The sequence below is a fragment of the Tympanuchus pallidicinctus genome, unplaced genomic scaffold, assembly GCF_026119805.1.
Source record: "Tympanuchus pallidicinctus isolate F22 unplaced genomic scaffold, pur_lepc_1.0 scaffold2, whole genome shotgun sequence".
NCBI lineage: Eukaryota > Metazoa > Chordata > Aves > Galliformes > Phasianidae > Tympanuchus > Tympanuchus pallidicinctus.
Window position 1 is genome coordinate 21,708,063 of NW_026294721.1, and position 18,449 is coordinate 21,726,511.

The 18,449-nt window shown below is 39.8% G+C and overlaps 1 protein-coding gene across 12 annotated transcripts in view; it reads right to left on the bottom strand.

Annotated features, from left to right (window-relative positions):
• APBB2 (amyloid beta precursor protein binding family B member 2) overlaps positions 1 to 18,449 on the bottom strand; it is a 153,529-nt gene that overhangs the window by 117,616 nt on the left and 17,464 nt on the right. Inside the window, exon 1 of one of the 12 annotated variants that reach the window (XM_052682768.1) lies at positions 2,411 to 2,429. The exons of the other annotated variants lie outside the window; for them this stretch is intronic. The gene's annotated coding sequence lies outside the window, so the exon portion shown is untranslated. Of the gene's footprint in view, positions 1 to 2,410; positions 2,430 to 18,449 lie in introns of those variants that run through there. 12 annotated transcript variants of the gene reach the window in all.

The window sequence follows — 18,449 nt, forward strand, 5'->3', positions numbered from 1 at the left end:
TGTTACTCATTACTCATGCATCATACACTTGCATCCTGTTTGGACCAAGCGCTTTCCATTGTTCTCAGTAGCACTTCTGATTTCAGAAGAGTGTTGTTTAAGTCTGCCTTTAGGCTTCTAAGTTTATTCCCATAAACGTAGCCAACTTCTATCATGCAACACACAAGTATATTCTTAATTCATTTGAAATAGAAAGTATGATGTTCAAAGAGCTACATGTTGTGGGACTGCATTCAGTCCTTCTACTTAGTTAAAAACAACCTGTCAGTAATGACTTCCACTGTTGTATGATTCTAGACAGCCAAGAAATACAATACATGCTCACAAGTTAGGATGTGGCAATTATTCATCAGATAAACAAAAAATTCCAAGACCTTTTTTCTTGTAATTTATTCAAAAAAAGTATAAATGAGGCTGTTTGCTTGGGAAGTTCTTTCAAAAAACAATCACTTAAAATATGTTTAACAAATTAACAACAGTAAGCCTGTGGATTAATTATAATACTATGCTCAGTATTGGGTTCTTTCCAAGTTCTCCATTCTTAAAGTCTTAAGACTCAGAGATTTCATCAAGAAGACATGTGCGTTTTTAGCTAAAATCACACGTGTGAGGTGGCTATGACTTCATTACAACAGGAAGTTTCTAAATGAACTTCCTCTTGAACTGGAAGTCTTCTCACAGGACACTGCACACACACTGGATGCACAGTGCCAGATGGCTATATTTACACTTCACATCCATACAAAAAAGAGGAACTACAAGAATTAATACCTTGCTGCTATATTGAGTCTACAGTAAAACACTCCGTACACTGCTACAATAATTTACACATTAAAACACAAGAAATACCATGTCAGAACAGACTTGACAGCAGCTATTACCACATGCTCTAAAAAGAACTACATTAAAAAAAATATTAAAATGCACCCAATATTCCCTCACTCTAACCCTAACTCACTTATATTCTTGTTCATCACCAGAAACAATTAAAACCTCATGAAATCCTGCTGTTTTAAATAAGGTCTTAGATCCAAACAATTGCACTGATTTCCCGCCTACTGAGTTTTCCTACTCATGCAGAACCATCCAATCCCATATGAAACCAAAGAGTATCATAAATAACTATAGCATGAATGACCTCACTGTCAACACAGCAAGTCCGAACTAAATTCAGCATAGAATAAGACTGAGCTTTGCTGTTTGTCTTTTTGTTTTTTTTTTTTAATAAAAGACTTTCCTGGATACACACTTCATTCTAGCGCCCGCGAATTCACAACACACCCATTTGTGTAGCATCAGGAATGCAAACTATGTTCAGCATCTTGCTTGGAGGTGCTGCAAGGAATCCAGGGTCAAGAGCAGCCACGGGCTGTAAAATTTACTCAAAATGGTTAAGTTAATCAATATAGTAAAAAATATGACCTCTTCACCAGAGGCAGAGGGGTCCAACTCGATAAATGAGAACCATTAATAACAAGAAGCATGTGAATAACTCTGTCTTAGACAGAAAAATTTTGGAGCTTTCTGTGTATTGATCCTCTCAGACTAAACTGTGACAAAAGATGCCATGTATTATGAAATTTAAAAAAAAGAAGGTGTTCCACAACAAGAAACAAAGTATGTAATAAAGCAAATAGGGCTGAAGTACTCATAAGAGTTTGAGGAAGACTTCAGTAAATCAGCTGGAATTAACCACTAATTACACAGAACCTAGAGAGGTCTGTGATCTAAATGAGGTCTTGCTATAACTGAAAAATAAAATTTGGAACTCTTTTGGAACTTCAAACTATTTCTGTCCTGTTGTAGGCGACTCATACATGGCATCTCCAAGACATCTCAGAATCCACTAGAGTCTAAGTGCAGAACAGGAACTCTAGGATTGAAGTCCATGGCTACAGCATCACTTAGACTTAATAGAGGTGGCTGGAAGCTAAAACATTAGACACTAGATACTTTGAAAGCCTAAAAGGTATCGAGTGAGCACTCACAGCCCCAGTTGAGCCCACAGCAGCCAAAAGGAAGAACTTCCACTGTTCCTAGCTTACCCAAAGAAGAAGTTGGCAGCACTCACAGCCCCTGGGATGAAGCCAGTGGCTCCAAGACTTCCTTTTAAAAAATACACATCTGTGCATGCATGTCTGTGTACGTATGTATAAGTGTACATGGACCTACACACACAGCTAAGAAGTCTGCAAGGCCAACCAACTTTGAACCTTCATTTAAAAACCAGCTTACTCCCATAGTCAACAAGAACAGTGGAAGTCAGTATTGCTATAAAGCACAATATAAACTTAAGAGCTGGAAATGTCAAACTTCACACAGGCAGAACTTCAACTGAATAAAGAGTCCTGAGCTCAACAATATAAACTCTGGGTATGACTGCCTCAGCTTCAGGAATTATTTCATATACCTTCATCTGCAGAAAGTAAATGTTGCTGTTCAGCAAAGCAAATTGCTTCCTGTAATCATAGTTTCTCATCTATGCTACGTTTAAGCCAACTGTCCCTTCCAGCAGGACCTGGCCTTTGGACGACTCAGCTATCTCACTGCAGTGACACTGCCAGAAGGTTGGTCCAAGTCCAAGCACCACTCACCCCAATCGATCTTTGAGTTCTTCCTCTCTTGCTGCCAATCCCTCTCCCCACCCCAGGCAGAAGGCTTCAAAGCAATGGCTGGTCCAGGTAAGAGCTGGGTTGTGTTGATGCTCTTTGGTAGGGACAGTGTTATCAACACAGTAATCCAGTAATTTCTTAAGAATCAACTTCCCCACTTCTGCTGGCTCCAGGGCTACCACAGTAAGTCAGATCTGTGCCGGGCAGATCAAAAGCCCTCCTCCTTTTCGAGGGGTTCATTTTCACTTGGGTCCTCAAATCAGTCAGATTGTACAGAAGGCCACAAGAGTGCCACAGACAAGGATCAGGTGTCCACAGTAACTTGAATATGGACAGCCTTTGACAGCTGTTGTCAACAACAGCCTTTAACAACAAATCTGGAGCAGTCTAAAGTGGTATGAATCTATGCTCATAATCCTTTGCCACATCTTTAAACCTAACTGAAAGATGTCATGTCTAATGCCTGCAGCAGGCCAAGAATACCGTCAGCACTAAGGACTCAGATGACACACGCAGCCTCAACAGCAGGCATAACTCATATCCTGGCCAACTTGTGCTCTCATTATTCACTGCTGTTTGAAAATGGAAAGGGGAACCTTCCTTGAAGCTCATAGAAATCCACATACAGGTTCATAGGAATTTCCGACAGGGTTCCAAGACAGTCAGCAAGGATCTAATTTCAGCACAGACAACAGGTCCTCCTCCACTGAAGATCCAGAAAGAAGATGCAGCAGCTGACACAGACAGCACCGTTTGCTCCAAGCTACATGGAAAGCAGTGACCCCTATAATAACGCAATAATCAAGCAAGTAGGACACGATAACAGCCATACAGGGACAAAGTCACCTCTTACTCACAAATAAGGATGCGACTCACATCCCAACTCTTGCACCAAATCCCCTCTGCAAGTTTAGACAAACCTTCAGGACTTCAGCCAAAGCAGCCTACGTGAGGCAGGCAGGATGAATGAAGAGCACAGTGTCACCTACTACTGTAACACAACTTGCTGTCTGAAATCGTGCTGCTTCTGGCGTGCTTGGCTCCTCATTTACAGGATGAAACAGGGTTGCTGGAAGTCTGCAAAACATCTCCAGAACCTCTGATAAAAGATAAAACACCACGTACATGTTCTCCCCAGTAAACATAAGCTATATGTGTTGTTTTGTATTCTTATGGTTTCCTTCATTTCAAATCAAGGTAAAGTGATTGATAACAAAAAAGCTATGCAGAAAAAAGCTATACAGAAGTTTTTTAGGTTTTTTTTCTTTTCCCTAAATGTGAAGCAGTAATATTGGTAAATTTGTGTGCATTGGTTTAACCTTCCAGAGGATATGAGAAAACAGGTAATAAATACTCACATTTGAGTGGAGCATATAATGTTAGCACAAAGCTAACGTTAAGATTAATCTTAACCAATAGAAAACCCAGGGGTCTTTAAATGGTTTCAAGCAAGAGCATTTTTTCTTAAGCAGTCCACTTAGTTGTTCTATTCTGTTTGGTAGAACACAACTATTAACAACGATAAACCTCTTACTGAACAATCTACAAACCAAGGAATAATACATGCCACAGCCCACAGCTGAAGTATATATGGAGCATTCCCTTTCCTACCATAGCCAGTGTTTCAGATAACTGCTGCCCCAGCTCAGTAGTGGTGAACGCCACAATCAATTTCCAACAGCAAGATCTCAAGACTGCGCAGTTCTGACCCTTACCACCTTTTGTGTTACAGTTGAGTTGCAAGCAAACACACAGTAAGCTGGTGTAATTTCTTGTTTTAGGAACAGGAAGAACACCTCAAGACTGATCAATTGTTTCATTTGCATTTACAGGAAATGGCATTCTGTGTCCTGCAGAGTATAACCAGACCCTCAAAGGACAGCACCTATGAGAACTAAATAAAACTATGCATACTCATCTACTTAGATGCTTTAGAAAAGCCCGTATAACACTGATGCAGTTGCATGAGAGTAAGTTTTGCACGGCTTGAGAGACCTGAGCTCACATCCAACAGCTCTGCTCTCTGCAGAGGCTGCAGCAGCAAACCCAGCTGTGAGAGCTGGCTGTCAGAACAGCTGCCAAATGCAGTGATTGAACTAAATCCGATAGCAGCTACAGCAGTTTTGCACAATACCTTTGTACTCCTGGTGCTTACCCTAGAGAAGTATTAATAGCATTACACTGGAGAAGTATTAATAGCATTTATTCTCAAAATCCATTCACGTTTTGCAACATGTTCATTTGACAGACTAGTGCAGTACAATGTATATTTGATGCCTACAAAACACAAGGCCAAACTGGTGTCAAAGGTCCTTAAGCTGGTGAATTGCTGCAATTTAGAGTGAATAAAGGAACTCCACCAGGCAATCAACATGAAAATTAGCATATATTTACTTCATCAGAGGAAGACAAACAGGTTCAGCAAAAAAAAAGATCTAAAAAAAGCTCACTCTGCTGCTAGGGTAGAGACAGTGTTCTGCATACAAGAGGAGATTTCTCTTTCTAGAGAGAACCTACATAGGGAAATAACCCAGAAGAATGCAAAGAGGAGCAGAGGGAGTGGGATGAACCTGGATAGTATATTTAATTCCTGGTGCTGGATTAAAAAAAGTACCAGATCTGGCAGAAACAAGGAGGCAAGGTAATGTCATACAAGGTGTAGAGGAAAAGGAGGAAAAAAAAAGGAAAAAAAAAAGGAAGGTAACCCACCAGCAGTGTAGCTATAAAACTAATTTTCCTCCCACTCAAAGCCATTTGACTAAAAGGATGTCCCTCAGTCTTTGAGAACTCCTTTCCCAGAAAACCTTCTGTAGCAATACCCACTCATCCTCTCTCCCTTTCAATTATAATTGAAGCAATTCAGTTGAAGCTCTTATTTCTGCAGCGCTCAGAACCAAACTGGCTTACAAAATTGCAGGCACTTCTTAAAAGCAAGTGCTGCAAAGCTCAGTAATTGCACTTAAAACTCTAATTTATAATAATTTAAAAAAATAAAACAATACAGAAAACAATAGCATTGTTCCTCTGAAAGCAGCAGAATTCCAACTCCTCATTCATCATCACATTAAATCAGTTTTGTGTACATGGACACAGATCACAAATTTTGCAAGCAGACCGTGCACTGACATCTCTGCTTTCATTTTAGTCCCCAGCTTCTGACTTCAAACTTTCATTTTTATTCTCCAATCTTCAGCTTAACATTTCTGCACAATTTTGTCAATCTCGCTTTCTTTGAAGAAAGGAATTGGCAGAGCCCCCAACCTGAAAAATAGATGATCTCAGATAACTGTAGAAGAGACATGGAAATAAATAACAAATTTAATAAATATTAAATGATAAATTCCTTTATTTATTGTGACGAGAGAAAGAAAAATAGCCAACACCATGTTCAAGCTTTTAAAAAAAACACCATAATATCAGTTTACAGCTGAAATAATCCTGAACATAATTAAGCATATTTCAAGTTACAGTCAAACTAGTGCTAGACTATTACTATTTAACAACATCGCATCTAAATTCAACTTTTCTTTATCCTGCTAGGCCTTAGTGAGAACGGCCTTCAATTCTGATGACTCAGTAGAGGAAAAGAAATGCAAGATCATATTAGCACAAATATAAGGAAAGAATTGCTTAGCTCAATTCTGCCATCTACTATTTTTGCAAGCTTTTAAAAACACAGCCAATAGGTAACTTGCTAGATCTGCTGAGTTGGCTTTTTAAAATGCTGGACAAGAAATAAAAAGAATACAATTGTAGATCAATTTAAAAAAGACAGTTGAGTTCAGCTTCTTTCTCATCACAGAATTTGGGTAAAATTGCAACTGAAACAACTATTTCTCTTCTGGCAAAGTCAAAAGATCATCAAATACACCCTGTCAAAAATTAAGCATGTTCATTCCCCAGATGCTTTTGATCTCAGAAAGACATCAGACACTGTAGCCGAGATCCATTCTATGCTATTCCTCCTCTGCTGTCCCTAGGACATGACTCAGACCCACATGGAGCAACCTTCCCCAATGAGGCACCTGAGCTGAGCACACTACAAAAAGGCACTGCTGCCACATGCACCCTATAACACAGGGACAGTAACTGAGGAAGAAGAGTGGGCATCTTAAAACTGAATGTCTGCTAAAATGCCTTTCTATACCCTGCCACCAATACTGCCATGCAATGTTGGGGTTGCAAATACAAAACCCTACCCTGGGCTCTGGGCTTGCTCCATCTGCAAAGTTCTACGTGAACCAACCAAGGTATGTCAATTCCTCAATGCCTATATTGCCTCTGCATCAAACTGTTGGGGCCCAGCTGGCCTGGTTGTCTCCACTGCCAGAGACAGCGGATGGAGCACCAAGGCTGACCATCCTGGCTGGAACAGCACAGCCTAGGTACCAGGACAAATACCAGAGACACGTATTAACCTTGCCTCAGCCTCCGAAGTGTCCTGAAGCATCTGGAGCTATGAAACAGGATCAAAAGAGGAACAAACCAGCTGGAAGGAAAAACAATGGAAAAATTATTCTGATTCCCAGCACAGCCAAGATGAATGTTGAAACTTGCTGGAATCCTACTCAACCTTAAACCTTTCCAGAGTAAAAACCATAAAAACATAGAAAAAAAATTAGTCATCTCTCATTCATCCTTATTACAATACCATCCTGCTCATTAGAAAGATGCCTGATTTTCTGGACACAGGACAAAGCCAGCAAAACTGGAAACACATGCAAAAGTCTCAGCACTCAGACAAGAAATTCCAACCATTTCACACAGCCAGAGCCAGAAGGGTAAGACAGCAAGAAGATAAAGAATTCAAGAAGGTGGCAATTCTCTCCCAGCCTGGAATTATCCCTCGTTTTCTCCAAACCTATACCAGGAAGTTAAGTAGTAATGGATGTGTCAGCGCCTAAAGAAGTGCTGCATGGAATCATCCAACCTAAGAACTCAACACAATGCAGACCTAGGGACTATATTTTACTTGGAGATGATTAGTAAAATTAATTCAGAAGATTCCAAGAACACAACAGCTTAGGAGTACCTCCACACTGCTTAGAGAGATGCTGGAAAGCCATATCAGCTCAGACTGACCAATTAAAATAGCCAGTTTGCCCATATGTCACACAGTGCAATTGCTTTTTGGATTCCCTCAGCAATGTGCTGATGTCGGGGCACAGCTCAGTGATCTGCCTCAGGAAATCTGGAAATTTCCATTTTGCTTTTTAGACTGAATTTCTAATTATCAGGAGGGAAAAAAAAATCCTCTACTTTGTAAAAACGCGAGACATTTTTATTCCTGTTACAAAGCCAAAAACAACACCAGATGGAAACTCATTTAAAATTCTTACATGCTTAGCTGCCTTTCTACAAGGTTACTACCACCAGCCAGACAGCAACTGGAAAAAAAAAAAAAAAAAAAAAAAGAGAGAGAGAGAGAGAGAGAGAGAGAGAAAGTAATTTGCATTATATGAGATGACTGGAAGCAGATGTAAACTGTTGAAATCAGTGACTGCTTTTAAAAATGCATTAATGTTTACTTTGAAAACAATGAAAAGTGACAAAAATGCCATGCTGCCACACACAGGTAGACAGGCAGGATTTTCTCTTGCAGAAAATTGCCTTCCAGTACTTCTGAAGCAGAGGGGCTGGCAGGTCTCTAAAGGCGGAGGGAAAACCTGGAGCAGCTCTCCTCTCCTAAAATCTAGTCTGAGTAGTGCCATGCCTCTTGCAGTGGCCAAAGTAACTCAAAACTCCAGTTCCCCTGCATTACAGCTTCTGTATACAATGAGTGATGTCAGAAAGCAAGACTGGGGAGAGTCTAAGAAGCACCCAGAAGAAGCAGAGCATTTCCAGACTTATGTTTGCCAGGTTTCTAGCTGTAACTTTAAACTGTTCTGCATGTCACTGGCTTCTATTTCCCACTGGAATTACAGAACAGCTCTGCAGGTGACAGAATCCATACAATCTTGAATGCTTTGCAGCTCTATAAAGAGCATGAAACAGCCTTTCCTGTCTCATTTATCATTGCCAATCTCAGCAACAAACTGATGTATAAATCAGTAGCGGAAAAGTTTTGACATATTGAGAATACTTTGCAAATAGTGTTAATGCAACACTTTCACTGCACTTCTAGTCTGAATATGTGCAGTAGATATTAACTGATCAATTATTAAAGAGACCTGAACAATGGTATCACATTTTAAGAAGATGAGAGCTGTAAATGTGCTGCATTTACACTATTTGAAAAGCACTCTTTATTTAGATTTCTATGGTAACTGGTAAGTAAAAGGACTGCAGTTTATGATTTGAACGTTTTCATTCCCCATGGTCCAAAACAGCAGAATCACTATGACTATTTTAAGTACGAAGAAAAGCAAAGCAAACAAATCACTGACTTGAATAGAGCTGAACCTCTACTGAGTAACTTCAGATGGAGTTCTCCAACACAACAACATAGTCACGTTATCTTGCTAAAAGTCAGTTATCTTGCTAAAAGAGACTCTGCCCAAGTACTAGAGCAAAGCAAATACCTTTTATTAGAACAGCTCCCCTGCAGCTTTTGCCTTCTGCAAACACTCCAGACCCAATACAAACAGCTCCAGCCACCACACCTACACCACACTGGTATTAATCAGCAAAAGAGCCACTAAAAGGGATGAGGAAGATGAATCTTATCTGCAAAAACATGTAATACCTCTGCTCTACAATATTCCAAAGCAGAGAAAAAAATGGAAAACGATGTCTATTTCCTTAAAAATCATGCACAGAAGTGAGTTTTATGTACGAAAATCGCACATATTAATTCAGAAGTTTTAAGAGACTAAACAGTGAAGGAAAATTAACTTTCTCTTGGTTTTGCAGCTCTCCTGCAAAGGCTGAAGGGAATTTTAATGAAGCTATACACTTGTATTAACATTACTGAGTAAATGACAATACTGCTCAACTCTGTAACATTCTTTTCCCCTGCACCTTCATATCTTATAGACTTAATAAACTAAATCAAACACACACACACACACACACACACACACACACCAATGTCTGTTTCCCAGGAGGATGCCAGCCCCAGCAGCTGGCAACAGCTTGTCTTTAGCCTCAAATATCACAGATTAACTTTCCAAATTGCAAACTGTTTCTCTCCCACTTTGCCCACTTAGTTGCTACAGATACACAGAACACATTCTCTCTGGGAGCTCACAGGCAAGCCTGCAGCAAGCACTTCTGAGCAGGCCATTCTTGCCCACTACATTCAGGCAAGTCTGGGAATTTTTTTTTCCTCCTTAGCTAAGACTATTTTTATATAGGAGAAGGAAAACCCTCCCCCTTCCTGATGCAAGTTTTAGAATACATCCACAACTTCCAAGTGAAGCTACACAGGACTTTGAGAACTACCCAGGTCCAGTAAGAGTACTTGGTACCAGCTACAGTAAGAGTACCTCATAGCGAAACAATCCAAAATAGCTACAATTAGAGGAAAGAAAATGTGAAACTCATCATGTAGCAAGACCCCTGCGTTGCCATGTTCCTGATGCCCAGAAGTAAGACTGAGCAGAAGACAACCCAGGCATCCTTGCTGTGTCTACCTAGGAGTCATAGCTAAGGACTGCTCTGTCTCAAAGTCATCTACTGCTGTGTCGGGTGGAAATATTTACCATGAGGCACAAGCCTTCTGCCCCAAAAGTTTGATCAGCACGTAATCAGCCTGGATTCAGCAGTGGTTGCAGCAGGACAGGCAGTATTTCGCCTCCAGCCCCACAGCAAGCAATCTTCACATACTCACTACCACTGGTAGTGGCAGGGAGGAGGCTGGGAAACCCAGACTCTATACCAAATATCCTTGAGTACCAAGAGCCAGAAGCTTTCAGTCATTGAGACGATTCACAGAGCCAATCAAAACAGCAGTGACAGACCTGGGGAGGTATTTACTAGCAAGGCCCCATCAATGGGGACCATTCTGCCTGGTTTCTCCAGAGGCCTATAAGCACCAGCCATCCACTTCCTCTGCCAACCCCCACCCCCAAAATGGCAGTGCCTGAGCATAGACAAAGGCACACTGTTTTCCTCACTGATTTATGTCAAGAACATGAAATGCCATTGGGCAGCAGTCCAAAAAAATAAGGGAAAGAGAAAACACTTGGAAAGTTTTAGCAGGACTCGAGGGCCTGTGAATGAGCACTCAGTTTTGCTAAAATGCTTACTTCAGGCTAGTAAAGAATGACATTACACAGTAGTTGTTTTGTTTTTGTTTTAAATAAGAGTTTGTAATACAGTTTTGCTGTGCCTAACATATTCTACCTGTAGCTTATATTCCTCCTTTAGTGTCAGAAATCCAATTAATCTCAACATCAACAGAAAGAAAACAAAATATTTCAACTTCCTACTCACCAACCAAACACAACTTAGGACTTTAAACAGGGAGACATCACGGACACCTTGAGACACACACCAGCCATAGGTATGCTTTGCAAACAATATTGCAGTCACCTCTGTATTTCCAAACCAAGTCTTTTGGAATGTTCTTCACAGAACATCTCTGCTTCAAAATTTCTGTTCTTCCAAGAATGTGTTTTGCTGAAAGATCTACCACTAACTTTTGAAAAGCACTCTACAAAGCTTTCAAATATTTCCTCCCTCTACCCTTGGACATGTTAAATCATGCCTGAAAGAATCACAAACCACAATTTAGGTGGGCACTCTGCTACATTCTTTCCAAAGTAATTCTGGGGCATCCCCTCCACTCCAAGTACTTCTGCCTCTGACTGCCAATTTAAAAGTGCACCTCCTGTACACTCCCACTGCTGCATGCTAATACTCTCAAGCAGCTGCAAACTTCAACACACAAGCATTTTTACGTATGTTGAGACAAACATGTCTAGGGAGGGACAGCCATTATATCCAGTTTGCAGATAAGGAAAAGACAGAAGTAGCAGAAATGAAGAATTGACATAAATATTGAGACATTAAAAAAAAAAAAAAAAACGCCCCAAAAAAAAAACAAACAGTAAAATGCCTAACAACTCATTCAATTTCAGCTGCAATAGTCCCAAAGACAACAACGTAGAGAAGTAATTTGGACTGCAGGATAGGTGGCCACACAAGAACCTCATATCTTTGGGTTTTTTAATACAAACATGAAGGTTCAGTTTTGTGAAAGCCCAGAAGAATCCTCCAGAAAAGGATTAGCACCCTTCCCCATTAACAGATAAGGGAAATCACCCCCTATATGTATCTGTCCACAACAGAACTCAGTTCAGCTACCATTCCATCCAAGTATAAAATTTCTAACTCTGCAGTACACAGCAGCTGAGTCTCCCAGAATCACAGCCACAGAAAGGCCACCAGCAGTACCAACACAACATGATCTCCCTGCTTTTAGCCTTTCCTCTGGTCTTCACAGTTTCTGTCACTTACTGAAACAATCTCTTATCCTTCCCATCTTGAGAACTTCTTCCAGTCTGGTACTTTTCTCTTTAATACACAGCAATTATTACTGACAGAAATGCAGTCAGCTGAAAAGTGCATAGTGAGCATCAAAAGCCTGCCTTCTTCCTTAACTTCTGTTTTAAATGTCTATATAAGAACTAATTCCTTTAAAGCAAATCACTTTGCACTTTTCAGTTAGCAGCATACTTCTGTCAGAATTCTCGTTTTGTTGGTCAGATTCTGCCAATATTCCTGCTTTTTAGCCATACAGTCCAACAATTTCATACATACACTGCTCTGTACTTGACCTAACACTGAATTAATGCTACTGTTACTTAGAGAATATAGAATATAGAAACCATATGGACATACTGAAAATCCCTGCACAGTTCTTATGGTTCCACACACAAAAAAAGATGGAAAAATACCTCTAGCTTGCTGTTACAATGAAAGGAGAGTGCACATACACACAATTCAGCTGTCCCAGCTAACAAACTGCAGGCTACTTTAAGAGGAAAGAGTAGAGCATGGTTTAATAAACCACAAAAAACCTAGGCTAAATCCCTCATAATAAAGAAAGAAAGAAAAGTGCCTGAACGAGGCTATTCATAAGAAACATCACACCAGTGCTTTGCTCCATTGTTCTCCACAAAGGGTTTGGATTTTGAGGTTGTATATCACCACCCACAGTGTCTCCTGAGGAAAATGGAACTGAACACCACCAATGGTCCCTCTGTGCTTCTGCTGGCTTTAAAAACAAACAACACAAGCCAGCTGTAGGCAATGCGAAGGTTCTATAGCTATATATCTGCAAATTTAGATTCCTCTAAAATCTGAGGTATTTTTAAAGCATTAGCATTCTGCTTTTATGAACGACTTCCACGAGCATCCATGAAGCACAATAAGCTAACCAGACAAACATATATCCATTGCTACGACTAGAGTAATTCTGAAATGCAGCAACAGGTCCAGATCATCTGTCCCTGATCTGCAGGGAAACAAACTGGATTCAGGCACCTCCCAGAAGCATTTCATAAACTGTGTGCCCAGCTTCTTCAAGGCACAAGCAGGAACAGGATCTTCCTTGCTTCTCAGCACCAATCTGACAAGTCAGACTGTTTTGTACTATCAGATAAGAACCAGCTTTTGAAAGCGAAGAGTCTGACAGCTAATCAGAGGAAATTCACCCCAGGGAACTGAACGCTTTGCTTCTCCAGGAATCATGAAACACATCCAGTTGCTTCTAGCACAGACGTCCAATTAGGCAGCAACCCACACTGCTAACACTGCAGCCCAAATCTAGCAGCTTGCCTAAAAGGCATCACCACCACAAATGTCAGTATAATCTGGTTTACACTGCTGTTGAGTAATGCTTTAAGAGCACACTGCCATTATTTTTCTTTACATTACAAACTGCAGAGCATAAAAACACATGTCAAAGACATATCTTGAAAAAAGAAAGTAACATACTTTCTTCTAGACTGCTGATCATTGACAAAACTGAAGGGCTGGGAACGCAGCATGGGTGTGCTGTCTGAATATTTTGTTCATCAGGTTACCACAAAAAATGCAAAAGGCCTCCAGAAAACCCCTACCTGGACTCAGCCAGAAACACATACCACAGAAGCACAGTTGTTCCACTAACAAAGCAGCCTTTGGGGTGGTTTTTATGCACTGATTAAGCTGTTAGAAGCATTCAAAGGTACCCCACCTATATGGGAATGCATTCCTCAGAGCCTGCAAAAAACATAAGTCCTGTCTTTCATTGAAGATCTCTGAAACTGTAACAGAGAACACATTGCTTCCTAACATTTTACATACAATTGTTTGTATTTCTGTTCAGGAGACTTAGCTTTCTTCTCATGTTAACCTAAATTTGATGACTATATCAGCAGGTTTACCCCACTGAAACTCAAAATTTATAAAACAGTAGGGCTTCAGGTATTTAAGTGCTATAACATACTGGAGTCAAAATGTAAAGATAGTAAGGACTGAAAGCCTTAACAAGTGATTTTTCTTTCTTTCTTTTTTTTTTTTTTTTTTTTTTTTTAACTATAAAGCCTTTTCTTTTAAACAGTAAATGCAAAAGGAGAGCTAACGTCAGCTAATGTACAGGAGCACACTGATATTGATTTTAGAACACAGACGTACACCCCCAGTGCAGCACTGGCCCAGACTGCTTAAGGCTGCTTGGAGCCACCCAATCTGCAGCACAGTGCTTCTATCCTGAACTCAATTACACAGAACCAGCTCCGACCTCCTCTGCACCCATTGCACAGTTGTGTGCAATGCTGATAATCCTCCCACAATAACACAGAGTGGGTGGGCTGCGCAATGCAGGAAAATTCCAGCAACACGTATCTGAACAAGACAAAGTGCTCCCAAGCAGCACGTGGAATCCTGCCCTGAAGTGTTTTGTTGGGTAGGTGCTGGGTACTGGTTTAGCAAATAAAATCTGTAGAATCCTAATTCTTCCTTCAGCGTACCAGCTTCATAAAATGAAACATTTCCTTTTGTGAGTCTGCTTGCAGGACTTCCTCACATTCAGCATATGCTATTATAACAAAAATTGAAGTGCTGTTCTTTTTCAGACATCTCCACACCACCACCTACACTGCAACTCATCACCTAATGCTAAACATGTGAGGTGGCAAGATTTTCAAGCAAAGGAAAGAAATAATTACCCTGAGCGAGCACCGCTCAACTGTATGCGGAGGATCACAGATAAAAGCCAGAATCAATCTGATGCAACGCATCACATTTTCAATGCTTCTAAAGTAATTGACATCGACTGTCCAAAGAAAAGACAAATTAAATTAAGAAGAAAGTGGCTACTATCTTGGACAGCAACAGAAATAATGGGTCCAATCAGAGTACTATATACAGAAACAAGTTAAGAGCTGGAAAATACTGGACCCACATGAATAGAATTATTGATTAACACTCAATCACCATTTGATCTCAGCATAGTGCTCACATGCTGCTTAATAAACTTCCCTGAAGTAACACACATGCCATTACCTGGGCTAATCTTCCAGTTGTTCCTCAAGACAAGAAATTTTTTATAGAGAATGTCTTCTTCTGAATACCTCCTTTCTCTTACAAACTCAGCCTTTTCTCTGCACACGTAAGTGCTGAGATGTTAACATGCAGGCACAGAAATGTGTTTTTATTTAAACACAATGGCAGAAACCTGAAATTCTGACCAATATCATTAAAAAAAAAGTGATTGTGCTGAAGGTGGTTTTTTGTTTTTCATTTGTTTTCTTGCTCATAATAGTGCTATTTTTTTAAAAACCTGCTGCAATGCTTTCTTGCTTTTGCATTTTGGCTAAGGAAGCAATACAAGAAAGGGTGGTTTTTTAACACTATTAACTTAAAGCCAAAACAGAAGCAGGAAACGCAGGAAGTCTCATAGGAAAGGTAGCCAGTTTAATTTTATTGTTGGAAGCTACCCCAAATTTTCTATTAACATTTGAACAGAGAATAGTTATGAACCTTTGAAGATTAAAGTTCATACACACCAAAATCATAGCTATATGCAAACTGGTGCTTTTATTAAATCAGACTTTTGCCATCCTAACATCAAGTTCTATGGATTCTGCTGTGATATTTAATGAAACCACAGAGCCTTGGTTCCTCAGGATAGTGATTCTACATTTTGAGCTAAAAAATGCCATTGTCAATCATTAAAATTTAATATTGATATGCCCTCAGCACTCAAGAGTTTAACTACAATGCAGAGAAATGCTCAGAAAGCTGTACTTTAAAGCATATACTTTTTGATCACGTAACTAAAACTACCGAAGCCCTACCCATCAGTTTTGGACCACAGGATGGCAACCAGCAAATAAAGGCAATGCTCCACACCATGGAATGGACTGCACACTTTCATCTTTATTGCCCAGTGTTAACACCAAACAGTGACTTTAAGAAAAAAATTAATAGAATATGCACACGTATATGAGAGGTAAACTAAGAATGGAAGGAAATAGAGTTCTCATGCCTGAGTCATCAGAGTTGGTGTATTTCTCGGCATGACGTTTGGTAAGGAAGGAAAAGGAAAAGAAAGTCTTGAGGTTGGAATACACGCAAGTTTTCAGTGCTTCCAGAGCAATTGAGAAGCACTGGCCAAAGAAAAAAAAGCCATTTAATTTTAGTTAAAATATTTTTTTCCATAATTCTTGTCATCAAGACAGGACCCTGCCTTCATTCTTTGAGCTACTGCATTGTTGCATTGCCTCCAACACTGCATTACTCATATGATTATCAGTGCAGATGTATTTTACAAGATGAATTCACAAAAGAACCCAAAGGAACTGGATTGCTCTGAGTGCCACCAAGAACTGTAACACGAGCCCAAACTTTTCTGGTCACCAGATCTAATAACTCTGGTAAGCCACAGCACACAAACCATTTCTTAGAGCAGCTTTAACATTCGATATTTCCTGAAGCATTTCGAACAAGGCACATTCTGTGCTGCCTACTCAGTCAAGAGAGGATGGAAACAAGGACTGCCGTGTGTGTTTTCCCAAGGGATGATCAGTTAAGAGGGAAGGGCACACAAGAGATGGGCAAAGGTGAGAAAAATAAGGGCTTAATATGCATGGTAGTTGAGTTTAGCAGCAGTCTCCCATACCCCTGTGCTACAGAATATTTCACAGATCAGTGAACTGAAAGCAAGGCAGTGAGGGGAGAGATGAAGGGTAGTAGCATCACCAGATGACATGCTGATGTAAAGCAAGATCTGACAGGACTGTCAGGAGTTCTCGGAGAATTAAGTGATATAGATGGACAAGGAATATAACATCAGTGAAATTCAGTATTAACAAATGTAAATTAATACACATGAAATGCTAACTTTTACATAAGTTATAAAACCTTACAGGATTTTTAATTAAACCATAAATTCTAGAAAGGGACTTGGAATGGCTCAGAAAAAAAAAAAATAATAATAAAAATAAAAATCAATGCTCAAATATTCAGCCGTGGTTTAAAATAGACAAAAAAAAAAACCCCTACCACACAAAAGAAAACAGAACCACGAATTCCACACCCTTGCATGAACAGAACTGACACTATGAAGTTCTATGAATGAATGTTCTAATGAAGTTCTAATAAATGCCTTCTAAAAGACAATATGGCAAACTCATATAGAGTAATGTGATGTGCAACCACTCCAAAAGATGCTACTAAACCCATTCTGGTTTCAGAAACAAGAAATAGCTCTGGGAAAGGACCCAGAAAAATTATAGCCACAATCAGATACTTAAAATGCAAATTTTAATCAGAGATAATCTGTGAGATGGTGTTCATGCAGAACACAGCCTGTCAGAACCTCCAATATCCATGCATGTGGGAAGACAGTGCAACGTAAACAGCACCCAAGAGCTGCATAGAGAAACTGTTACCACTGAATGCTGTCTGATCACTGACTCACTTCTTATATAGCTCTAGAATTTGGATTTTTATGACATTTTGGTACACCTCCTATCTGGAGATTTGACAGACCATCTACTCAAACTGCAGAGTTCTCCCCCTCTTTTTGTTACTCCACAACAGAATCCCCTACGTAAATCACTAGCAGCTTAAATTGTTTTAAGAATTGAATATTAAGCCTTTGGGAATGTATGATTTCCTTAGTAATTCTCTCAGTAGTGCACATCCTGCTAAAGACATCTCAACCTTTTCACCTCAGGAAGTACATATTTAAGTCATGTTTAGTGGGCGAAGATCTCTTTTCTCAGAGAACTAATGTCCTGGCTTGAAGCTTATATAAATCAATACCCCATGGATTAAAGCACTTCACTGATCTCTGGGAGGAGTCCATAAGAATTTCTTTCAAGCTGAAGAAAAATAAAACTTTAAGCCTTTTTCTGCCTTTCAGAATTAAAGAAAACATTATCAACTTTCAACACGGAAAAAAAAAAAGTTCTCTCTGAAGGCCAAGATTTGCTGAAACCATCAAGATTTGTTACATTTCTCAAGTGAACTTTGTATCTTTGTGTTTCACCAAGCAGACTACTAAAGTCATTAAGCCTCCAGCCTTCAGCTTTCCGGATAGGAACCTTGCAGATGCTGAGACCTGTTGGACACACAGAGCCACCCAGAACCCAGACTCACAAAAGTCTCTTTTCTAGGAGCCCATGACAGCAACTGACTAAAGCAAGGCTCAGCAGCAGCGTCCTCAAAACATTTTTCTACTCAAAGGAATCGTTCAAGAAAATTCTTACTTTTCCTTATATAGTATTAATGTTTCCTTATAGTATTAATGTTCATGAGAAGTCCAAATATCTGCTCCTTTCACCTACAAGAGAACTAGTACTGTTGTCCAAGTCACTGCATTTTCAGACTGCTTTCTTTTCCAGTGCGTAATATCTTCCAGGTCATCAACATCCCATCTTCTTCACAGGATTTCCTTTT